At 39.2% G+C, this 26,367-nt stretch overlaps 1 long non-coding RNA gene across 3 annotated transcripts; it reads left to right on the forward strand.

Annotated features, from left to right (window-relative positions):
- Positions 1-435: 435 nt before the first annotated feature.
- LOC118676935 lies at positions 436-26,367 on the forward strand. 3 transcript variants are annotated; one of them, XR_004974262.1, is made up of 3 exons: positions 436-569; positions 23,625-23,769; positions 25,642-26,367. It is a non-coding gene; the product is annotated as an uncharacterized LOC118676935 (long non-coding RNA). The 3 variants fall into 3 exon arrangements; XR_004974260.1 differs by lacking the exon at positions 436-569 and adding an exon at positions 21,647-21,720; XR_004974261.1 differs by lacking the exon at positions 436-569 and adding an exon at positions 21,654-21,720 and having other exon boundaries at positions 23,608-23,769.

Consider the following 26,367-nt stretch of genomic DNA (forward strand, 5'->3'; position numbering starts at 1 on the left):
CAAATGTAGCAGTGCAGCATGCTTGAAAAAAAACTGCCAGATTCCTCTTCAAGTGCCAAAACTTCTCACACGCACGTATATAAAGACCTACTTGATTTTCTGGAATGAGGTCGAAGTGATATTCTCTGTGATCACTCACCTCTGTGCATCTTAACTAGTTAGTGTTGGTGCTGACAGTGCTGTGTACTAGGGAAAGAGCATGCTGGACGATAATTAGGGTCCACAAACCATGTGAGTGAAAAGAGTCTAGAAAGTGGGTCAGTGGATCCAATAGGTCCCTTGAAGGCCCACTTTTTCCAGAAGTCTCTTAAACATTATTTGGCAACAGTCCCTGACATGTTGATAGCATGTCTTGATTAGCATACGGTGACGATGGCACTTTTATCTGTGGTTTTCCTCCCTCAAAACCATAACTCTTGTCTAATCATGACAATAGCATCAGACAAATCCCAGCTTAATTCTGCAGATGTCTGGTCAGTACTCCTCTAACTGTCAAGATTATCAAAACTAAGGAAAGTCTGAGAAACTGCCGCAGCCCAGAGGAGCCTCAGGAAACATGAGGACTAAAGGTATGTGGAGTCCTGGATGGGATCCTGGGACAAAAAAATAGACCTTAGGGAAAAACTAAGGAAGTTCAAATAAAATATGGACTTTAATTAATAACAATGTATCAATACCGATTCATTAATTGCAGCATGTGTATCAAACTAATGTAAGATGTTCATAATAGGGGAAACTAAGTAATGAGGTATATGGGAATTCTCTGTATTGCTTTCACAATTTTTCTACAAATGTAAAGTTGTTTTAAAATAATAACTTTATTTTTCAAAAGGCTCCCTAGATTACCATTTATTCTACTTTGACATAGTACCCTAAAAAACAAAAATGAAACTTCCCCCAAATGCCAAGAAGGTTAAAGTCCCAGCTCACACATCAACATTTAATTTTCTCCAAATGCACTTCAGATACTCTCACTATCTGGATTGCCCACTGCTTTTGGGGCCACTGTTAAGGGGGGGACATCAGGAGGCTCAATAAATACTAATTGATACAATGCAATAAGTAAGCCTTCATTAGTGAATTCTGGATTCTGAAGAAACTAGAGTTCTTGCCGTCAAATAAATTTATCCTGCAAGAAGCCAGCCTCCAGACTGAGCTATGGGGGCAACCCCGATGGTCAGCCCGCACATGTGCATGCGGTCAGCTCTGCTCACATTCCCATTCACACGTGGCAACAAATCAGTCCAGGACATTGAGTGCAAGATTCAAAAATCGCAGTTGTGTTTTAACAGTGGACATCACAGCCCTACTCTCCTTGTCTGAAAATTTGGTTGGGTATTGACATGGTCTTAAATATAACCAACGAGTTCAGGCAGAAATCACTGATTGAACATTTTAAAACAAACAAGCAAACAAACAAGAGCACACCATCTCCCAGCCTCTCAGCTAAATAGAGTGCTAGGAATTTGCCAGCATTTTATTTAAATTAATGAACCAAATAATTTATCTGACTGAGAAAATGATGACTATACATTTACATATTCACATGAACACATATTCCCAGCGATTTGGCATGTTATCCATCTATACACCCCAGAGTACTGTACTGTTGGCAAGGCATGTGGAATATAGAAGAATATCAAGGTCGTGTCTCATGCGTGTGTGTGCATGCTAGTGGATGTATAGATGTGTTGGTGTGATGTTGGTTAATAATGTTGAGCCAGAAAAAGGAAGGGGCAGGAATGTCTTGTATTTAGTGGTCTTTCCAAATCAATTTTAAATGAAATTGTTGCTTAGTGTTTTCTTTTCTGTTGATAATGAAAATAGTGGGGGTGAAGGCGGAGTGCTGACTTTTCAGGTCCTGAGATAGTAACAGAAGGAGCCCAGCAGGCCTGCCCACTCCTGTTGTTAATTAAAGTATTTTCACATTCTCCAGGGTGTAATGCACTCTGGGCACCGAGAGTCGTGTGCAGTCTGATGATCACACATTCAAATAAATACAGTGGGGGGGCCACCGGGGAACAGATCGCTTCCCCCACCTCATTAACGGCTGCAATGCTTTGCAAATGTCTGAGATGCTCCATTTCTTATGAATAATAAATATCCGCCAGGCTCCCAATTGCTCAGTGTCTCAAGGTACCCGGACCCCGACCTGCTCGGCTGAGACCTGCAGGAGGCAGGAAGTGGGGCTGACATTTGCAGCTCAGAGCTGTCTCCATTGCATTCACTAAGTGATTCTTGCCAAGGCAGATTTCCCCCCACTTACTGCACCCCTGTGTCTGAACTGCACTGTAATTCTTATTTGTTGGCACTGACAAGCCTGTCTGCAAATGAGAGGTGAAGAGCTTCACAAAGCTGATTGTGAGTTGTCAGGAAATGTATCTTGAGGATCTCAAACCCTCAGGGAAAAAATACATTTTAAATACTGAGCAGCTTTTCAAATGGTTAAATTGTATATAAATCTCCCCAATACTTGTAATTGCAGTTGAAAGAAAGCAGGGGCAATTTTACTTCATGGAGATATATAGTAAAAAACAAACAAACAAAAAAACAAAAAACAATGTAGGAACCAGATAACAAAAATAATGCCAGGATTTTGACACTTTCAGGTGTTTTAGAAGAGTTTACTCCCATTTCAGTTAGGATAAAACAAAAACATAGATGAACAAAAATAACAACTTACATTTTATTGTATTGTGGACAAAAGGGGCCACATGCTAACCTGACAAGCTCAGGGGAGGCCTGAATGGCAGTCTTGCAAACTCAGAGACCTAAAGTAACCACAAAGGATGGTCTGAAATTAAACTTTAACTAAAAGCAGTTATGGTGGGTAGTTAGGTCCTAGGCTTGTACCTTCACTGACAAGGTCAACCTTTACCTTAACTGAGCCTATCTGTCTTTATGCATCTATAATAACATAACCTAGAAATGTCTGGGTAACTTGCAACTTCCCTTTTTCTGGACCCTTTGAGGCACAACCTAATGTGCTGGGCCCCAGGACAGATACCACAAATTCCTTCATTGTTAATCATGTTAATTGTTCCTGCACCCACCTAAGTATGTGTCTATCATTTTACTTTTTATCCAATCCCAGGGGTTCCCCCTCTCCCCACCTGCTTTCTTTCTCCCGCCTCTCTAGTCTATCACCAATGGATTTCATGTAACCCACCTACATCCCTTCCTTTGATTGCAATGTATAAATATAGATGTAACCCGCCATTCTCTGGAGCATTATCTCAATCCGTTGAGGTTCTGCTTCCTGACAATTGTCAACAGTTTGACTCAAATAAACTCACAAAAATTCTTCACAGGTTTGAATGTTTTTATGTTAACACTAGAGGCCCATTGCAGGAAGATTCCTGCAAGAATAGGGCTTCCTGGAAATTGTCATTTTGGCTTCAAAAAACTCATAAAAATTTTCTACAGGTTCGGACGTTTTTATACATAGACAGTACAAACAATAAAATTGAGCCTCAGAAGGTTAAAAGCACTGGCCCCAGATCACAGAGTATATGCAGGTTATCCTCAAATTCAGATCTTCTGATTCTAAGAATGTTTGACATGATAACCATGCTCCATGCTGGGTAGAGATTTACATGTTTCAGCCTTTCGCTTCAGTGAACATCCACCCTCCATCTTCACTTTGTAAACAGCTGTCTGATAGCTGTGGCATGTAAAAGCGTAAGTTTTTTTGACATACATTGTTGTCAACTGCCCCTGGGCCAGTTGTGAAATAGCTTGGCTGCTCTACACTAAAAAGTTTAAGTTAGCAAAATACCAAATTTTTTTTGCTGAGCCATTCACTTACCAGTAGCTTCAATTGAATTAATTAATAAAGTTGAGGTGGTCATGTGCTATTACACTCCTTAATATATGGAAGATACATCAGATCCTCACGATCAAGGAGGCAGAGACGGAGGAAGAGGAAAAGAGATTCTATGTTCCAGCCCCCCACTCCTCCTCCCCAAACTGGTATGGTTGACTATTGTGAGCGTGATATTTTGTATTTGTGTAATTTTTGTGTGTGTGCAAAAAAGAACTTTTGTGGTTGGTGATGTTATTTAAACTTCGCAAAAGCCATAATGAGTAAGGAGATAATGTCCTCAATTAAGGATGAAGAAGCTGAGTCATAGTTTGCACATGAAAAAATCTTAGTCCTTTCTCCCTTCCCTGTACATGAACTGTTGTGTCCAGGGCCACACACAGTGGCAGAGGAACGGCTTTTAATTCAGCGCTTCTGACTCCCAGTCTCACCCTTTCTTACCAACACAATCTCCTCATTCATGGCTGGGCAGAGACTCCCCCAAATAGCTTCACACCCTAATTGCACAAAGCATTAGTTTGTCATACTCATCGGGGCAAAGCAGATTCAAAGAATATTGTACTTGTTCGTTGGTAGGGCAGTGACCTAAGTCCATCCCTGCCCTCACTACCCCCTGTTAGAGTTGCCATAGGAAATATAGAATGCCCAGCTAAATATAAATAAGTTTTTATGTATAAGTGTGTCTCATGCCATATTTGGGACATACTTACACTAAACAATTACTTGTTGCTTCTCTGAATTTTATTTTTATTTATTTTTTTAGAGAGAGTGGAAGAGAGAGAGAAAGACAGAGAAATACCCATGTGTGAGAAACACTTCGATTGGTTGCCTCCTGCATGTGCCCTGACCAGGGCCTGGGCCAGGGAGGAACCTACAACCACAGTACATGCCCTTGACTGGAATCGAACCCAGGACCCTTTGGTCTGCAGGCCGACACTTTATCCACGGAGACAAACTGGCTAAGGTGTTTATCTGAATTTTAAATTTAACTGGCTTTCCTATATTTTTATTTGTTAAATTGGGCGATCCTACTCCATGGGGGTCTGGGCTCTGCCTGCCCCCTGGGCTACTTTGGACACTGGTGTGTATTCTCCTTACATCTTTCAGAAAGATGGTGGGCACCATAGGACAATGGCTTTTCTGGGATCTGTCATAGGCACTATGTGAATGAAGAAAGGGATTTATAAACGTTGAAAGCCTCAGTGTAGGCCACCTGATTCTGACATTGGCATTTTGCTCCATGAGGCCTCCTCAGGGAAGCAAGGTGGTAAGGGCACTGGGTCTGAACTCCTGTCTCCAGTTTTAAAATCTTATTCCTACTTAGATCATAACATCCTTAAGACACTGTCCAAGTAACTGCTAATGCTATGGGAAAATACTTTAACCCTTGAGTATCTGATTGCATTCTATATTCAAACAATGACTTCATTCAAACAATGTTAAGGAATAAACAGCTTCAATGTAGAACTTAATACATGAGTAGAATTTCCTAAAAATGAGAATAAAACTAAAGTAGGTAATAATAACATAAAAAGTCAGTGATGATCAGTAATAACCAGTTAATAATAGGATTAACAAGATGAAGGTCTAGAATTTTATAATAGTCAAGTCAAGAAATGTTTACACTTACAATAAATTTTTTTTGTCCTTTGTACCATTTTAAACTAGATTTAGACTGTTTTTATTGGAGGTAAATAAGTGAACAGCTTAAATGAAAACCTTGTGAGAGCAGATTGCCTGACTGTTCATGCTCTTTAGTATGAATTGTACCACAACTAGCATTTGTTGCCACTGTTAACAAATTTATCATCTATAACTTTGTACAATGCCTAAGGCTTTGCAAAACTGAATTTGAATGGTCAGAAGGTATGGATGAATATAGCCCCAAATCATGTTAGAGAGTTTGTAGCCTGGAAAAATATCCATGTAAAAATTTGAATACTACCCAACTGCTCAACTAAGTGTGACTAAATCCTCCTCACAGGTCCATGTCCAGTAGAGAGCGAGTAGAGAGGGAGTGCGCACAAGCTGGGGGAATCAAACCGGAATGCAAAGGCTGTGGAGTCAGAGGGTCTGGTGGGCACAGGCTCCCCTGCATGCTGGTTGGCTGACCTTGAGCCTGTTGCCTAACTTGCCCATGCTCCAGCTTCCTCCTCTAAGTGGAAATAAGAAACACATTTGCAGTTTTGAAGTTATTGTGAAGATGAAATGAATTATCATTTACAAAGGGCTTAAGAGTGCCTTACACACAGTCACTGGTATGCAAATATACCTATGAATTGGTATATATGTATTTGTGAATGAAATAAAAGGTGTACATATACTGTATACGTGTATATATTTTTTCCAAATTAATTTTTTTAATGAAATCTGGTTTCATTAAAAGCCAAGGTCCTGTTTAAAAGCACTAGGGGTGATCTCAAAGCAACCAAGACTCACAGTCACAGTTTTGCTGGGGGATATGCAAGCGATTGCTCTGACTCTTGCAAAATCCAGGCACGAGCACCAATACCTGCCTACCCACCACGAGAATCAGCAGCTTGAGGTTGTCCTAAATGTAGGTAGGTGGCTTTCTCTGCAAACCTCTTGTCAATGATGGCAGAACAGGGTGAACAGTTCCCTCCCAAATGCTTGGCTGACTTCTTTAAAGAGATCTTGTGAGGACAGTTTTGAATCTGTCAGTTCACCAGACAGCACTTACAGCATTTAGGTCTCAACGCCCCTCGGGTTAGCGGCCTGCCCTGGACTGGTGGGCTGAAGTTCCAGGCAGGGCTGAGGAAGCCATACTGCTCCGGGTGTGCTGGATTCTCACACAACCAATCTTTGCCCACTTTACCGGCTTCTCCGTGCTTCCCCCTGCCTCTCCTGAGCGTGAGTGGACTTTGGTGTACTCCTCCTCATCCCCTCTTCTCTCTCAGGTGGATGGCCAACCCCGCTCCCCGCCCCCCCATGCTGTACCCAACCCTGCACCTGCTCCCCTGTGAATACAACTTCAGGAATTTGCTTTGCAGGATTTCACTTTCTTGTCAGGGACTTGATTGTGCTCCTCTGCCAGGGAAAACGCCTGCTGACAGCTTTTGGGGAAATCCCCTGGGTTACAGCCACCTCTGCACCCATTTTCTTAGGACAGATGGTATTTTGTGACAGCTGACAGATTTACCAAGACCTTCTGATTCTAGGAAAAGAGATTCAAGTGAAGGCGGAAAGCTTCCTAGGGAGGGGAACCTCACAGGTTTCAGTTCTCCCTCCATTCAACTGCAGATTGCCTGTGCTCACTGCCTGTCACCCCTCCCGTGCCCCATCCATTTTTGCACCCATGCTCTGGGGAGAGGTCTGTGCAAAAAGGCTAGTGGTGTTATTTTATTAGGAGTAATTTTCTTTCATCATGGTTACTGTACATTTCCACTTCGACCACTTGATTTGCTGCTTTCAAGATGGATCCTAGCAGTTTTTACTTTCTGGAAATGAATGGCTCACTTCATCTCCATTTTAACGTGTGTGTGTGTGTGTGTGTGTGTGTGTGTGTGTGTGTGTGTTGTGTGTTTTTTTTTTTTTTTTGCCCCAAGTGACAAGTATTCTGAAATATCTTTCAGTTTTCAGCCTATCTAAAGTAGTATATTAGAGATCACAGTCATCACTCATCTAAATATTCTTCCAGGATAATCTGACTGTCACCCTATTATTACAGGGTCCAGGGTCCATGTGACATTGCCTCTTCTCTCTTAAGCCATAGATGATTAGACCAGAGGCAGACAGCTGTCCTAAGGTGCTTCTATGCATGTCATAGTGAACCTCAGTCCTGCCACACATGTCTGAGTGGGACCAAGCAGATGGGCCTGAGGTATCAGGATCACTGGCAGCGGGTCAATAGCAGGGCCTGCCAGGTAATGTACGCTTGGGACCTGGGAATGCTATTTGGAAGCATTTGTGGGGCAGGTCAGTAGAGAAAACTGGTGAGATGGAAACAAAGGAAAACATAGGTGAAGGAGAGCGTGTGGCCCCTGAGAGACAAGGGAGGGAAGAGGCTCAGTCTCTGAAGTTTCCGTTCCAGGCAGCATGAGGCCAGGGTGTAGTGTCATTCCCATCCATGCAATCATCTGACAGAGCCTTAAAATAAGTGTTCCTCTTATGTGACCTTGTCTTTTTATAATCAACATTCCCAAGAGCATGTTCTCTATGACTAACAGCACTAGTTTATTCTAGTATCTACATCTCCCTGTTCTTGTGTAATAGAACCCTGATTCTTAACTAGCCCACTGATACTTAGCATATAGACTGACTTTCCCATTTTCCCTTGCAGCTACCAGTGGTCAGGTGATTCTGTACTGGAAAAACAAAGGCATCCTATATAATAAAGCCCTAATATGCAAATCTACCAAACGGCAGAATGACCGGTCACTATGATGTGCACTGACCATCAGGGGGCAGACATTCAACACAGGAGCTGCCCCCTGATGGTCAGTGTGCTCCCACAGAGGAAGCGCCACTCAGCCAGAAGCCAGGCTCATGGCTGGCAAGCACAGTGGTGGTGGCGGGAGCCTCTCCCACCTCTGCAGCAGCACTAAGGACCCCTTGGGGGATGTCCGCCTACCAGCTTAGGCCTGCTCCCCAGCTTAGGTCCCTCAGCCCGGACTTTGAGAGGGTACAGGCCGGGCTGAGGGACCCTCCCCCCTCCAGTGCATGAACATCATGCACCGGGCCTCTAGTTCTATTGTATAAGCACACCACAGTGCAAATCCTAAAATCAAGAAACTAATATTAATACAATTCTATCATCTAATATACAGACTTTATTGCAATTTTGCCAATTGTCTCAATAACATGTTTTGCAACAAAAGAAAATCCCGAATTATGTATTACATACAGTTGTCTGTCCAGTTAGTCTCCACTATTATTATTATTATTATTAGTAGTAGTAGTAGTAGTAGTAGTAGTAGTATTTTAGTTTCCTTTAGTCTGGAATGGTGGTCCTCAGTCTTTGCTTGATTTTTGTGACTCACATTCCTACAGATGGGGTCAGGTGCTTTGTAAAATGTCTTTTCATTTGAATATGTGTTTGTTTGATGTTTCCTCACAGTGAGGTTCAGGTTGTGCATTTTGGCATCAGTACTTCCAAAGTGCTGTTGTATTCCAGTACCACCTATCAGAAAGCATAGGGTGTTGATTTGTTTCATTACTGGACTTATCGGTCTCTTGGTTAAGGGGTTGTCTGCCAGAGGTCTCCACTATAAAGTTACTGTTTGTCCATGTTTATTGTGTTAGAGCTGCTGCTCAGAGTGGGGCTTGTCTGTGCAGCTGTCCCTTTTTTGATGACTGACAGATAATTACGAAATGGACATGCAAGCATAGTTTGCTCTGTAAGGCTCAGTGAGATCGTTTTGATGAAGTGGTTGAGCAAAAATTTAAAGACCTGCCACTTTGTGAAGTAGACCTTTTTAATGCAGTGCTGACAAAAATAAAACAAGAAGAGGCCAACAGACTCTCACTAAACAGTTCTTTATGTTTACAGAAAGTACAGTGAGCTAACTGTATACTAAATGAGTGCAACATACATATGTCAAAATAGAAGAGAAGCAATTACGAGAGGATGCTTCAATAATCCACAGGATCAAAATTACTAATATGGACTATACCCACTTTTTTAGTTTACAGGGTCTTTCAACCATCCAGGAGGCACTTGATGGGAATTTACCTGGAGTACATGTGGCTGCAGTAATACTTGAGGATTAATACTATATTCAGTAACGAATTATTGCTTTTGAAGTTCTGAGCCTGTTGCATCTGATCCTTTAAAGACCCAAATCCCATAAGGATAAAAAAATCCATATTTATTCACCTCTTAATTCCTAAAAAATGAGTAACTTCTGTGTTTAAAACAAGCAGCAGCCAGCCGTAGACAGTTTTGCTCAGTGGATAGCATGTCTGCCTACAGACTGAAGGATCCTGGGTTTGATTCCGGTCAAGCGTGTTCACCTTGGTTGTGGCTCGATCCCATGTGAGAGAAACACATGGATGTTTCTCTCTCTGTCTCTCCCTCTCCCTTCTACTCTCTCTAACCAAAGCAATGGAAAAATATCCTCAGGTGAGGATTAAATAAATAAATAAGTAAATAAATAAATAAATAAATAAATAAATAAATAAATAAATAAATAAAACAAGCAGCAGCCGTGTAGAAAGCAGTGTCCAGAGATATTTTGTTTTTAAAGTCTTTATTTAAGTCAGGGCAGGGATAGAAGCCAATGAGAAATATTAGTCCATCCATAACCCAGCAGGTTTGACTCCTGTGGTAGAACATGAGGTGAAATGATGACAGCATCTGGCAAGCCTGTCCAGCAGGCCTCCTCCAGCATTGCACTGCCCAGCACCTTTAGTAGTTGGCATCAGTGTTTACAGTAGCCAGTTATTGGAAGATGAGAAGTTAAAAGTTCAGTAAATATGAAATTCACAAATTTTATAAACCTAACTGATGCAAATGCAAAAAGGTGCATTGTCAGAAACAATGGAGTGGTGTAACCCCAATGTAGCAATAACTGCAAGAACAGTTATTGTGTGCACACATTTTGTGTTAGAATGAGGTAAGTTTTGAGCTATTTTGAGAATATATTTATCTACCATCAGCAAAAATGTATTTCCTTGGAATGATTTTACAAAATTAATATAGACTCTTGGTCAGTATCTTTGAAAAAATATGCTATGCTGTCCAATGTATTCTTTATTCCTTTATAGCCCTTTCAACATCAGAACCATTTTTTAAATTATCACTCCCCAACCAGGGCCGGGGATTGAATTGCAACCAAGGTAACATGCCCTTGACCCGAATCAAACCCAGGACTCTTCAGTCTGCCGGCCAATGCTCTATCCACTGAGCAATTATTTTTTATAATTATTGAATGGAAAATGCAGCCTAAGGATTAATTAGATACTCTCATACACTGCTAGTCAAGGTAAGATTTACTACAAATGTTTTTAGATGACTATTTATTTTTTTTAACATATTTTATTGATTTTTTACAGAGAGGAAGGGAGAGAGATAGAGCGTTAGAAACATCGATAAAAGAGAAACATCGATCAGCTGCCTCCTGCACATCTCCTACTGGGGATGTGCCCACAACCCAGGTACATGCCCTTGACCGGAATCGAACCCGGGACTTTTCAGTCCACAGGCCAACGCTCTATCCACTGAGCCAAACCGGTTTCGGCTAGATGACTATTTAAAAATATGAAATAATAGCCTTCAAAATTTTCATGTCTATTGATGCTACATTTCTGCTTCTCAAACTCTGTTCTAAGAAGAAAAGGATTCTAATCATTATTGCTACTATTCAACATTATTCTGAAGGTTCTGGAAATACAATACAAGAAAAAATATGGGTTTTAAATACTTTGAAAAAGAGACGAGAACTTTGGGTGTTTTTTGTTTGTTTGTTTTTTTGCAGATGGTAAGGCAGTATATTTTTGAAATATAAGAACCAAATTGAAAAATAATTTGAACTAATGAAAGAACTAGCAGAGTGATCACTTATTAGAACAATTTCTAAAGAATCAGTATATTTTTTATAACCAATAACCAACTGACCTTATAAAGAGAAAGAACAATTTATGGTAAGAATAAAGATCGTGCAACCTGAGACATAAACTTTACAATAAATTAAAACAGAAGGATGGATCATGTTAATTTAAAGGAAGATTCAGTATTTTAAAGACAGCTATTATTCCAGAGTCAATATATAAACAATGCAACTTCAATTAGCATAACGCCAGGATACTGTGTGGAAATTGGTGAGCATACTTAAAGAATTTTCTGGGAGAGTAAATAGACAAGAATAGCTATGATAATTTTAAAAGAATAGAACAAGTACAATGAGAACTGTGTGTGTGTGTGTGTGTGTGTGTGTGTGTGTGTGTGTGTGTGTGTGTATTCTATAATAATTGAACTGAGGTTGTGGCATGAGATGATATTAATAGATCAATGGAAAAGAACATTGGATAGAGCCACAGTCTTGTGTCTATATGGAAATTTTATGTATGAGAACAGTGTCACTTTAAATCAGCAGACTGAGAAGAAATTCAACAAATTATATTGAGATATTTGGCTATCCATTTGATGGGAAAAAAATTTCTATCTCACACCATACCCAAGGTAAACTTCAGATTCAAAGTCCTAAATGTTAAAAACAATATTATACATTTTTAGGGGATTTTTTTGTTGGTAATTGAAATAGAGGTCTTTAAAAAAAAAACACGAATGATTTGCAGACATGAACTCATAAAAATCAGTATCTTCTCTATTAAAAAAGACATTTAAACAATTAAATGACAAATTAGAATTGCATGAAAATATTTGCAATATCTGCAACAGTAAAGAAATGAATGACTACAATAAATAAAGAGTTTCACTAATTAATAATTAAAATACAAATAACCAATAATACATGGACAAAGAATATAAACATATAATTCACAGAGATCAAATTATTTAATTAAATACATTAAAGTTTGCTCAGCTTCATTAGTGTTAAGGGAAATTAAAACAATGAGATTTGATTTTTTATAAAAGTAAGTATGATTAAATATCAACTTAAGTTTGATAATATGTTCTGCTGAAACTGGATAAACTAGTATCCTCTTACAAAGCGAGTTGCAATGTAAACCAGTGTGGCAATTTTCATGGGAATTTTGGCAATATCTATTAAAATGCGAAATATCCATTAGCCATTCTCCGTGTCCCTGCAGTTTCTTGTTTTAGTATCCCTGCAGAAAAATTTGCTTTGTGAGGTAATTTTAATCACTAAACAATTGTTTATGTAGGGGGATTCATTCTAGTTTTCAAAACATGAGTGTGCAAAAATAAAAATAAAAATCTTCTTTTCTATTACCGAGCTCCTGAGGCCTTAATTTCTATAAATGTAATAAAACAATACAGTTAATTTAAATTTAGCTGGAGGGTAAACAAATTGAAGTGGGGCTCAGGTGACAGAAAAGGAGCGGGCGAGCTCAGGCCAGCTGGTCTCTCTGGTCTTGGGAGGAAGGATTTGTTTTCTGCCGCTGGTTTTGCCTTTTGCATCCTTCTTTCTCCCACAGCAGGAAAGGTGAGCTTCGGAACCAAGGCCAGGTATAGTTTGGGGGGGAGGGGATAAGGAGCAGCCTACTTCCAGTTTATGCCTTAGGATGATGGATAAACAAAAGTTTTGAGGCTGAGTTGTTATTTGCTTAGTTCCCTAGGATAGGAAAATCCAATAGGGATTGGGGACCCAAGTCTCAGCTATGCAGAATATGTGTGTTTTCATAGATTATTATGGCATGATGACTGACCAAACCCTGGAAGATTTTATACTGACTAGTCCTGTACAGAAGTGTGCAAGCCAACAAGTCAACAGGCTCTATGTTATACTCAGTCAAATGGTCAAGCAAATCTCTACTTTAGACCTTAGTTTTCAGGTCGAGGAGTAATAGGGGCTTAACTACATGATCTGTAAAGTCTTCTTTAGTTCTAAAGATTACACATCCAGATTTTACATGAAATAGATAAGAACACAGTAGGTAATCTGATAAATTCAGTGGTTTAAATTTGATCAGTTTCTGGAATGGTGCTCTCTACAGTTATAAATTCCTTACTTAGAGATTCAGCTTTCTTCTTCACAGTGATGAGTAGAAACTTCTATATAAAGAAGGCAACCTACTCAATTTCAAGGAAAATTAAGTGTTGGTTAATTACAATTCTTGAAGACTTTTGCCAGTGGCGCCCCCCCCGCCCCCCCCCACCCCCCCCAGGAAAACCAAACAAACTCTTATGACATGATTTGTGAGCTGCTATTGTCTGATGTAACATTGTTGCCTATTGAAACCCTACAGCTGGAGATAACCTGGTTATACCTCTAGTTATGGTCATCTATTTATGACCCTTAAAATTTGTCATGCCAGACTTCTAAATATTGTGAATAATAAAATTTCAGAATCCCTTCTGAAGATGGTCCCTTTTCTTGCAAAAAATGCTTTATCTTAAACCTCTTAGCAACTTATCAGTGAAATCATCTGAAGCACAAGCAGGAGTTAGTCATGTCTAAGCTGGTCTGCAGCGAACCCAGAACATACATTTCCTTTTTTCTGTTAGGTCCATTCCAGGTAGCCTTCCATCCTGTGTTAAAGAGGCTGATTTCATTAAATACTGCTATTTTGTTTTTCTATGGACTGTATAATAATAAAATATGTGGTTTTATTAACTGAAGACTTTTCTTGGAGCTCAAATTTGATTCATCCAAGAAGTGCAAGTCACCTAAGTCATCTAAGAAATCCCTCAAATGTCAATCTGATTTAAATGATTCAAATATCTGCACAATAGTTGACAGAATAGTAAAGACTTATGCTTTTGTGATCAAATTAATTTATCAATGTTCTTAGTTTTAGAAAACAGAGCTATGAGAGACTATTATTATTATTATTATATTATTTTATTAGTTTTTAACTTGTTTTAGTAGGGGGTTCTCTACAAACTGAGGATCCCTGTAAACTTCTGCTCACACTCTATTTATTTTGCTTTAGGATGTAGTAATATTGTTTCAGCTTATGAATTCTAAAGAAGTGACTAAGTGACTGATTAATATCAGGTTCTTTACATAATTCAAAGAAGTCATTTAAAGTAAAAGGTTTAGGAATTTCATTTCTTATAATAAACAAAGAGTTTATGTGGATCAATTCTTCTTCAAAATATAAATTAACTACCTGAAGCTCCTGAAGAATGACTACAATCAGAAACCGGAGGAGAGGCCATGCTTGGAAAAAGGAAATAGCAGGGGGTCAGTTTCCTGTTTTTCTCAACTAAGGTCAGGCCATAGACAGTGACCTGCAAGGCAACCCACACGCAGATGGGAACCAGCCATTTTATGATTGAGAAATCAGAACATAGCTTTGGTTCCACCACAGCAACTGGAACATGATGGGAGGAATCTTGGAAAAGAGAGAGAACATTAGAGGGAAGTTCCAATTTCTGCGAACAAAATTTACTCAAATCTTTGCTGGCCCATGAAGCATACATGCTTGAGGTGGATTCCAGGCAGCTAATCTAAAGCTAAAATAAATAAACAGAGATTTCAGCCACTGCCCACCTCAGAGGAGACAGAATTTGGACTTTGAGTTCAGTCAAGTTAATTGACTGTTAAGACAGACAAACAAATAAATCAAGACTATTTGGAAGAATGTAACACAAGTCATGGACTCTATAATATATTATTTTTAATGTAATGGTGCAATCCAGGGATACTACAAATAAAAACAAACAAACAGGAAAACATGGTCCATACTCAAAGGAAAGAAATTACTGGTGATGAACTTTGAAACAACTTAGATATTGAAATTACCAGACAAGTATTCTTTAGTAGTTATGATAACCATGCTCAAAACGTAAAAGTAAGTGTAGTGATAATGAATAAACATATAGCAAGTTTTATATAGAAACATATAGGAAAGTTTGAGAAAAAAGCTATAAAAAACAATCTACTTGATTTCTCTCTCTCTCTCTCTCTCTCTCTCTCTCTCTCTCTCTCTCATCAATAGAAACCATATCCTTGGGTAAGGGTTAAAAATAACTAATTAAATGAATAAATAAATAAATCACAATGTACTAGCATAAGTACAAATTATCTTCACAAACACATTACAGAGCAAAGAAATTAACTAGGAAAGTTTGGTTTGTCAGTGAAATTCTATAATATCTAGAGTAGCCTCAGAATTTGAGAAATGGAAGGGACTTTTAAACTCATTGGAGTCAGTGAGGATGTTGAGGCCAGTGATGGTTTTGAAGCCAAACACTCAATTCTGTTTCCCAGTTATATAGTCTTGGGAGTTAGTTAATCTCTTCTCATTTGGAAAACAGGTTTATAAGAGCACTAAATGAGGAATTTGGGCACTTACCACAGTATTTGGCTCAACTGTCCACAAAGTTAATACCCATCCCTAGTGATTTGACCAAGGGCATATAGCCAGTTAGATATGGATCTACCCCCAATTGATCTTGGACTCTACCCTTCAGTGCTTTTTCTCTCCACATTCCCCACTCTTAAAAATGTTTTTGTTTTTGGGGTCTGGGAACATACTGCATCCAGAAAACTCAAATCAGACACCACTTCTATTTCTTTGGAATCCAGAAATGGCTTCTTGAAGAAACTACTCCCCAACCTGAGACTACATTTTAATTAAAATTTTGATTTAATTATAATATCCATCATTGTATCTCATCTAATTATTTGAAAATATGGTTGTAAGATCAACAGGAGGCATTAAATGGAAGTTACATCAAGGTATAGAAAAAGAGTACTAGAGAACGTCTCGTGTCACCTCTTCCAACCTGTGTTCCAGTTATAGAACTTCATTTTTCTGGCCTAGATTTTCTCACCAGAAAAAAATGTATGAGTCCCTATTTCTCTATCTTATAGAATTCATGTGAAAGATAAATGGAATAATTAATGTAACGGGGCTCTGTATATAATAACGTACTATTTAAGTGAGATTTCATATTACACACTTACGGAAGTTTTTCCAAAATTTACAGCACAAATCAAAGACTGGTTATTATTGGAACTACATTTGTTTGCAATGTGCTTCATTCATATGAGCACTCTCAGCATCTTTGGTTTATGTAACGATCAATCATAAATGTGGCACCAGATGTCCCTTGGTCCCTGAGTTCTGGGAATCATGTCAGAAAATGTCAGGGGTGACCACTGAGAGGCATACAGAGTGACCCAATACAGCTCTTGGATCTAAAACTCACAGCAAAAAAGACAGATGGTTTTAACTGTTTAGTGCTTAATTTATAAGTCAGTTGATATTTAACTCAATGTGCTTATTTACAAAAGTTTCTATTAAGATATAAGACTCCACAAATAAATATAAAAAACCCTAAATGATAATTATCTAAACTACAAAAATAACATGTCGTTTTTAATTTAATTAAGATTTGTTCTATACTGTCCTCTTTCTCCTTTGAAAAGTATGGTTGAATATAGAACAAGCTAATTTTCTTGTTTGTTTGCAAAATACAGATGAGGCTCTGTACTACAATAATTTTACAAATGATGTGATGTCCAAAGGAGAAGCAAAATAAGGGTTGATGACTAAGAACAGATGTGACATTACGTCTATCATTACTGAAAAATTAAGAGATTTCTTTCAGTTTGTGAAAACACTTATCTCCTGTAGAACTCCAAATTGCTTCAAGATAGAGCTAAATTCAAAATTGACACTATTGTCTCAAAGCTTTATTATATAGTAAGTTATATGTCCTTTTCATTTAGCCATCTTCAAATAAAATCCAAGTATGTGTCTCTCTTTATTGACCCACTGAAATAGGACATACATATAATTTTTTCTCCCGTCACGGGTGAAGGTTTGCTGTAAGTTCCCATAGCTCATTCTCAGCCCTCCCTTTGATGTGGATGGCTGGGAAAGACACGGGCAATAGCCTGAAACCATGGAATAGAAGTTCATGGTTATGCTACATCAGCTTTTTAAATTAATTTTTCTTATTTTAATAAAAATGTGGTTAAATATATATGCCTGCATATACCAATAAGTGAAGGAGAACAATATGCTCAACACATAATTGAATGCTCTCTCTCTACATTGGGCAAACAGATCAGGAATGTGCCATCAATCTATTTATAGTCACAGACTTTCCAGAAAAATGCACAAATATGCAAGATTTTTCATTCCATTTATGAATCCACCAGATAACAATTGACCTCAGAGTAAGAAACCTTAAAGTGCGAGGAAGGAAATACCTTTTCTTGTTTGTTTTTTTTAAAGGCCCTTTATGTCCTCCTCTGAGTAAAGGATCAATTTTGCATTAGTATCTGATAGATGGGTGCTTGTCCAGAAGCAGTGGGTCCCAAATGCTATTCAAGGAGGATATCATTTTCCATATCCCTCAACACACGAGGAAAAATGAGTACAGACAGAGGGTGTATGTGTGGTAGAGTAGGATTTTTCACTCCCTCATCTCTTTCTTTACTTCTTTTTCCTTTGAGGAAAACAGTGCTTTATTAATAAAGTAATACTCAAAGCTGTTCCATAAAAAGTGGTTGATATTAGCAAAAATGGGTGGTTTTGGTATGTTTTGTCTGTAGATGCTTCACTTGGAGGAATCTCAAAGCCCTCAGGCCCCCTTCCTCAAGCACAGTAAGGACCAGACTTCATGTATCTTGGGTGGAGCCAGGAGCAATTCTCAGAACTTTGGGGACCTAGTGAAGCTCACCTAGAATGGAGCTCAGACCCTGGGAGTGAACATAGGATGGGAAATGCTGAAGGGTGTGGGGGAAGATGGGACAAGAGTGAAGGGGAAGTGATATCAGAGAGAGAGAAGGAAACTCAAAGAGAATTCTTTATGGGCTGATTAGTAACTTGAAAGGAATAGCAAGAATAAGTGTTTTGCACCATTATAATGACTCTCTATATATGTGATTACTGTACAGTAAGAGATTTCTTTCAGGTAATAAACTGAAATAGCACGCCATTCCAAACACTGCATTGTTGGCAAAAGACTGGAAATTCATTGCTTGAGAAAAACTGGCCTTTATTCAAATAGAATGCATGCTTCCTTCATTGCAAGTCTTGTTATGAAAAAACAGCTGAACTACACAGTACAAACAATTTGTAACTGGTCCCTGAACCACAATTTGGGTAACACTGAGCTAGAAAACCTCTAAAGTAGTTGAAATCACAAATAGAGGACTTGGGCTCTGAAATCAGGCAAGTCTATATTTGAACCTTGAGCGTGCTCCTGAGCAAGTTACTTAATTTCTCACTCATTTGATCAGTGGGAGCTGATTGGACTGTCAACATTCAGAAGGAACACTTTCTATAGTGTGTTTTGGTAAGTTATAAGTCCTCAATAAATGTTAGCTGTCAATATTATTTTATCTTATTAATTAATTACACATTTATTAAGTGCCTACTTTCTACTGGGCCCTTATAAGTATTAGGGGTGCAAAGATGAATGAAATGCAGTTTCTCGACTTAACAACCATATAGCTCATGTTCTTTCCACTTCGAGATTCTAGACCAAGTGGACACTTGCAAATGCATCACTTTTATCGCTTCCTTCACAGCCTGCTGAGTGAGTGCAGAGAAAAAATTAGCATGGATGAGTACTTCAAGTACAAGGAAATGAAAATTTCAAAAGTATTTGTATGCAAGAACCAGAAGAACCAACTCCAACTGCCTGAAGCAATAGGAAATGTGTTGACTCATGTAACTGCAAGTCCAAAGTAGGGTCAGTTTCAGTGCTGACTTAATCCTATGGTTCTGGATCCATTTCCCCCAACATTTCTTTGACTCAGCTTTTCTCAAAATGCTGGTTTCACATCTAGAGTGGTAGAGAGATAGTGATAACATTTCAGATTCTACATCCTGCCCCAACCATGTCTAGAGAAAGAGAATAGTTTATTCAGAAACATTCCATGAACATTCCAAGAATCCTTTCAATTCACTGTTCACAACCTGAGTCACAGTCCCATTTCCAAACTAATCGCAAACAAAACTGGTTTCTCCTAAGCCTTGGGATTTTATAGGAAGGATGAAGGAGAAAGCAGTAGTGGTCTCAATAGGTGTTATGAAAAAATGACAACAAAACTTTTTAGAAATCCCTAAAGGAATAAATAGCTGCACATAAACATACTAAAGGTCAGATCCTAAAAAGCAGTTAAAAATAATCTATTGAAATTCTTCAGTCTATAGAAAAGGAACTCAAGACAAGAAATAAATTAAGTAAATTGTCCAAGGTGGCTAAGCCAAAGTTGGTAGAGTTGTGAGTCTAACTTCAGCATTGTTATTTCAAATCAATTGTACTTTCAACACCAGCCTAATTTTTTTCATCTTACCTAATAAAAACAAAGCACATAATTCTGATTTTTTTTTTCCATTGCTTAGGGATTCTAGCAGCTGTTGAGAACCATAGCTCATACTGAGGAGAAAGATAAGTGCAGTTTCTGTGATATAACTTGTTTACAATACCCTTTAGTTTCTTTTGAGAATATAGATTACCTTTCAACATCCTGGTCTTGTGTAGTTATTTTGTCCCTTATCAATAAAAATTTAAAAGGGCATCCAGTGCTCAGAAAAGTACTATAGTACTTGGGGAGCAAAGCTGCATTAATTTGTGATGACTGCTGTTATGTATCATAACCTGTATCTTATCAAACCAAGCTTTATTATGGATGGATTCTTGAGGTTTCATTGTTTATTTGTGCAGACTTTTAAGATTATTAGGAAGAAGTGTCTTATTTGGAGCTATTGAATTATTTCTTAATGCATTATTTCATTGTATTTAGAGTGGATCCCAGAATAATTCTTACATACTGAAGGCCTTATATTTAATTATTCTAAAAAATAACCACATACACTGTAGTGAACATTTATTGGCTCATGTATCTGAAACAGTTTTGGGGGAGGAAGAGATTAGAGTAGGAAGCCTCACTGGTATTCTGTTTTAGGCCAGCAATGGAACCATTAATGTAAATCTTTAACGTCAAATCCTTAATATAAAAAATCAGTCACTGAGCCGTCAAACCGGGCACTTTCATCTGGCCTGTGATCACTCCATCTCTTCTATTCTGTAATAGGTTTAAAGGGGATTTTAGTGTTACCATAGAAAGACAAGTGAAACTGGCAATACCTTTTGGATATGCGGTCTCATTGATTGTTTCTCAAATCCCGCTAAGAGGTCTTGTTGTCCTAGAAAAACCATTCTGATGTTTTAATAAAGTGTATAGCTTGTGCATATTTAAACCATGTAACCTAAATTGCTTATCCTTATGGTTTTTTTCCAATGAGTATTGTACCATTTCTAAAGATTTGATGAAGGCAATAAAGTACATTAGCCCTCCACACTACAGTGACCGTGGATTCACTCCCAGTTGGAAGCACTTCTGTTCTAGGAATACTAAAATCAGTGACCTTTTGGATGTCAATTTGTTTCTCCAGCTGTCCCACATGAAGATGTGAGAAGTTGCACTGGTGCTATTAAGCCATGCTTTCCTATGTTTGAGTGTCAATATGTGTATTCCTATATCAAGCTTCTTTGGCAACTTCTCAGGCATGTTCTCTCCCTTCACTTGAGTGAAGATAGCTCACAAGTGAGGAGTGTGAGGATGAAGCCTAAGGTCCGTGATTCATTCCCAGCTTCTCTTTTGAGTGTATGGTTTCTCAGAGTCTCTTCTAATGTTCTAATCTCTTTCTTTACTAGCTCAAATGAGACTAGATAAATTATTTCTAGCTAGATAATGTTAATTTGGGTATAATGTCATGACTTATAGGAACATGTGTTTTATTTTTCTGAATTGTCATCAGTTTTGTCATATGGGGAGTTAGAGCAGTATAGCCTCTCTTAATGACAGTCTATGAAATAATGTTGTATATGTGTCAGTAATTAGAGATTAAAAGGACCAGGTGTATTTCTAATAATTTCCAAGATTATATCACCTATTTTATTAAAGGGCATTTGAACCAAGTAGGTCATTAACTCTGGGCTTTGTTATAAGTCTTGATTTTATGAATTATTTTTCAGTCTTGTATCTTTGAATGGGTAGAAGGGAAGAATGACTACCAACATATCAGTCTGTATTGTCTGCATATTATCCCTCCTGAACTTAACACTAATTTTGGTATATAACACACAAAACATCCATTTTATACTGTTTTATACTGTTTTATTAGCATTTTAAAATTATGCTTCTTGTTCTGGTTATTTCTTGTCATATGCTTCAAAGACTGATGGTGTATCACATTGTACACCTTAAATTTACACAATGTTCTATGTCAACTATGTTTCAAGAAAGATGGAAAGAAAGAAAAAAGAAGACTAATGGCTTACTGTTTGGATCGGAAACCCTAGTTCTGAAAATTAGGTACCTCCTGGTTCTAACCCTATGTGTATACTTTCTTCCTTTCTCTGGCTAGTACTTGAGTTTGAGTATCTCATCTGGGTCACTCCCTTAGCCTCCACATCTCATGTCAAGCTCAAAGATAATCCTGCTGAGGTATTTCAGGCTCTATAAAGCATCATACAAACAGAAATTGTGTTGACTAATTTGACTTTTTTCCCTTCATTATGAATTCCTTGAATCCTGGGATCATGTCTTGCCCCAAGAATGGAATATACTATAACTTAGTGCAGTGTTCATTATAAACCAGAGGCATACACTGGTGGCCCAGGCATAGGACCAATTCAAAGATGTGCTTTATTTGACCACAATGCATGTTTTATTTATTTTTTAAATATATTTTTATTGATTTTGGAGAGGAAAGGAGAAGGAGAGAGAGAAACATCAATGATGAGACAGAATCATTGATTGGCTGCCTCCTGCATGCCCCATACTGGGGATCAAGCCCACAACCCGGGCATATGCCCTTGACTGGAATTGAACCCTGGACCCTTTAGTCCACAAGCTGACACTCTATCCACTGAACCAAACTGGCTAGGGCCACAGGCATGTTTTAGAAAAACCTGCGTGCATCCAGGCAGGGAATGGACTCTCGGGCTTTGAGCATGAGTTCCTGACACTCAGGTAGTCCTAAATTGTGCTCCATTTACATTACTTGCTTGTCCCTGAAGGATTAGAGATTGATATTGTGAAGCCTGGATTTTTACCAGGCTTCTTTCAAGAAAACTTACCCTTCCATCTTTTCTAACCTGAGGCTTTCCTGGTGCTATGATATCAGCATTGCCTATATAGTTGACATGGCATTACTTTATTCTTGGTGATAACACAAAGGCAAACAAACATCAGTGGCTGGATATAACAACCTCTTATCATCCTGTGTGTATGAGCAGCTCTAATTCACTAGAGTCTGTGAGCATGAATAGTTACTATTTGTGACTCCAGGGTGATTCAAGGTGACAAAGGCAAGAGTAGTCCTGTATGGTATCAATACTCTTCCTAACCTTTAAGACCAATGTTATTCCCTGCTCTTTGATTATTTTGTTGTGTGTGTTAGGAATAGATTTGGTTGCAAGTGATAAAAAAATAGTGCTTTAAACTAGACACCTGTTTATTTTACTTTCACTTAAGGGCTGGCATAGGAGCTCCACAGCCATCAGGGCACCATGCTCTTTCTAATTTAGTCATTATTTGCCATCCTTAAGGCTCATAAAGGTGTTTAGCTCCAGCCCTCAGGTTCACATTCCAGCCAGCTGTAAGGAAAGTTCAGCAAGAAAGAGCACACCCCCACTTTTAAGAACTCATACCAGAAATTTCACACCCGTCTTCCTTTGTTCCTCATTGTCCAGAGTTCTGTCACCTGGCCACAATTAGCGACTAGAGAAATTGGGAAATAAGATTCCTCTTCCAGAGAAGTGCTCAGCTAAAAATGGAAGGTTCAATTACTGTAGAAAAAAATGGAAAAATAAATATTGAGGTGTAGCTAGGAATCTATACATCCATATACATAACAGAATAATTATTTCTATAACTTAATTTTTATCTCTCATGCAATAAACACATACATATTGTTTTCCCCCCCAGAAAATATACGTATATCCAAACATATTCAACATCTCTGATATCAAAGCTGAAAAAGCCCTAGACACCAGATGTATTATTTATTTCCTATGAACTGTTTAAATGTTAAAATAGTTTACATTGAGTGCCTATGGCCATTTTAGTTTACTGGGTCAGTCTAATATGTGATCAACTTACCTGTTGAATTTTTCCATGAGAAATAAGTTTAAGTGCAATAAATAAGAAATTCAGTAAAAAAGAGAAAGGAAGCCCTAACACATGTGCTTCATTTAGAGAATTTAATTTACTAGACATCCTGGGAGCCACATCAGGAGGAGATTCAGGGAGCAAACAAAAATGAGGCAAACAGGAGCTGGTCTAGAAACCTGAAGGAAGGACATCTCTGCTGGAAGATTGGCAGCCCAACTCTGTGACCAAAGCAGCTGCAGACAGATGGTGAGTGCAGAAGGTATTCCTGCAAAACCTCAGCATAGTGCCTAGGGAGCAGTGCTGTGGAGCCTTTGTAAGTGCTTGCCAGGAAAAGGGATGACCTCGCTCAGTTGCTTGGGGCCTGCAGGCCCGTAGGATGCTAGCTTTGTAGGACCCCTCCTGCAGAGTTCCCATTTCCCTCCATCAGCAGAGGTACTGAGGCCCGCAGCTGTATCCATCCAGCAAGAATCCGCAGGACTCCCCTCTATCGGGGGACTTGGGAGCTTCTGCAGAGAGCACTCCGTTAAGTTGTTCTTTCACAGGAGGTTGGGAGAAAAGTGACCCTTAGTCCTTGACGGCTCCCAAGCAGCCTTGGCATCTCTGCAGGGATCCAGGTCTTGGCTTGTGCATTGTGAGTAGCAATGCAGCCCAAGAACTGGGCTTTATTCAGGGACCACTGGGCCAATACCTTTTCCAGGAGTTTACTCGTTATCGATCTGGGGGATTATAGAATAAACAGAACCTAGATGGGGATTAGGAGTGCTCAGAAAAAAAGAAAGGGACACTCACAAAGTCACCTATTAAGTGGACTGAGGCTACAAGCCCCAGAAAAAAAGATAAATGGACTGTCAAGAATAAAAAAATATATAGTAAAAATAACAAAATAAAAGGAGAGATGACATCAGGACAAGCCCATAAAACCCTACAGTATCCAGCTCTTTCTAAAACAAAAATGATAGACTGAATGTGCAAAATGGACAATGGTCAGACCATATGTAAAAATGGCTCTGCAGCAACCTGCCTGGGAAAACACCCTTATTCACAATAACCAGTCCAGGAAGTCTACCTGCTCTAAGCCAGAACTTCCAGGAGGCCACACTGCTATCCCAAGTAACAATCCAGAAAGCCAAGCAATGGCTGCTATAACCATTGGCTCCACAAGTCAGGACGGAATGAGTGGAAGCATCTCTAATTTTTGTTACCAGTTCTAATTTAGGACTGACCAGAGAAAGCAGAATATGTACCCCTAGCCAATCACATGGGGTGCCCACATCTAGTTAGCCCCCCTACAGCCCCCTCATGCCAACAGCCTCCAATCAGGGCATGCCTGAAGCCTTTCCTTTTTGTTAGTATAAAACTTTCCCGTTCCTGTCTCCCAGTGAGTCTGCCAGAACACAAGTGCTGGCAGCTGACTCCCTTGCCTGAGCAGGTCAAAATAAATGCATTTTGCCTGATCTCATTTGATTAAGTCACCATTTATTTCCACAGAAACTATGTACCCTGAACACCAATCTCATCAGCTCTCAGTGCAAACTCCACATTCAATCACCACCTTTACTATCATGCAATCCCCTTTATTGTCCTCTTCCAGAAAGCCTTTCCCTTTCCCTTTCCCTCTCTTCTCACCCACCCATGGCATGCGCTTTCCTCAAAACCCTGCCTCCTCCAAAGCCCCAGCCCAGACTAGTGGTAACTACAGTGACCCTTGAACAGCACAGGGGTTAGGGGCGCTGACCCCGGTGCAGTGGAACATTTGCATGTAACTTTTGACTCCCCCAAAACTTAACTACTAATAGGTTATCACATATTGTATTCTACAGGAAAGTAAGCTAGGGAAAAAGAAATATTAAGAAAACCATAAGGAAGAGAACATGCATTTATGGTACTGTATGTATTTATTTTTTTTAAATCTGCAAGTAAATGGATTCATTGAGTTCAAACCTGTGTTGTTCAAGGGCCAACTGTAGTCTGATAGATACCTTTGGCCCACATTATTCTCATCACCTCCTGCAGGCCCTTGGCATTCCTTATCTCCAGTGTGCACCTGGGGACTCGTGTTATTTGGTCCTGTGTTACTGGTTGTCTTAATCTCTAATTTAAATGTGTTTGTCTTTCCAGAAACCCCTGAAAATTCCTTAAGGGGTCTCTCACAGCAGTGCTACTCAAAGGGGGTCCACAGACAGCCACCCCTTGGAACTTTTGATTGGACCCTGGCCCAGACCTTCGTGAACCAAAGCTCTCCACGTGATTCCATGCGCGGCACAGCGGCGAGACCCTGCCAGCGGCCTCCGGCACTGCTCTCAGGCGGAGGAGGTGTTCAATGAGCTTTCGCAGAATTAAATTGATTGCTCCCCTTTGAATGAAGCAAAGCTTCAAGTAGAAGCACTGCCTTCTGCCTTCAAGGACTGAACAAATGTGACTGAACAATACGTCTGTGCCCTGAGAACACAGGGGAAAACATTAAAAAGCAGCTCCTCCCCGCACATTCTGTCTTCACACACTTGAGAGACTTCAAGGAGCAGAGGCTTTTATGGTCTGTGACGAGTGAGTTAAATACTAGCCAATTCAGACTTCACAATAGTGCCAACGCTGACTACAGATGGAAAGTCTTACAGAAGAAAGGAGGCTAATGGCCATGGAGAGTGTCGATTCCTAACCAGGGCTGGATCAAAAGCCCGACACTCAAGTGAATGAAGTCCCCATTCCTTCTAGCTGTCACTGCACCAGAGGGAGTAGTGCCATGAAGCCAAAACTGCCGAAAATGAAGTATTTTCCCCCAAACATAGTGACTTCTGCAAAATCTAGACTCTATAAACAGTTTAAACCAACTGGAGCAATCAAGAA

Source organism: Myotis myotis, unplaced genomic scaffold (genome assembly GCF_014108235.1).
Source record: "Myotis myotis isolate mMyoMyo1 unplaced genomic scaffold, mMyoMyo1.p scaffold_m19_p_2, whole genome shotgun sequence".
Lineage (NCBI taxonomy): Eukaryota > Metazoa > Chordata > Mammalia > Chiroptera > Vespertilionidae > Myotis > Myotis myotis.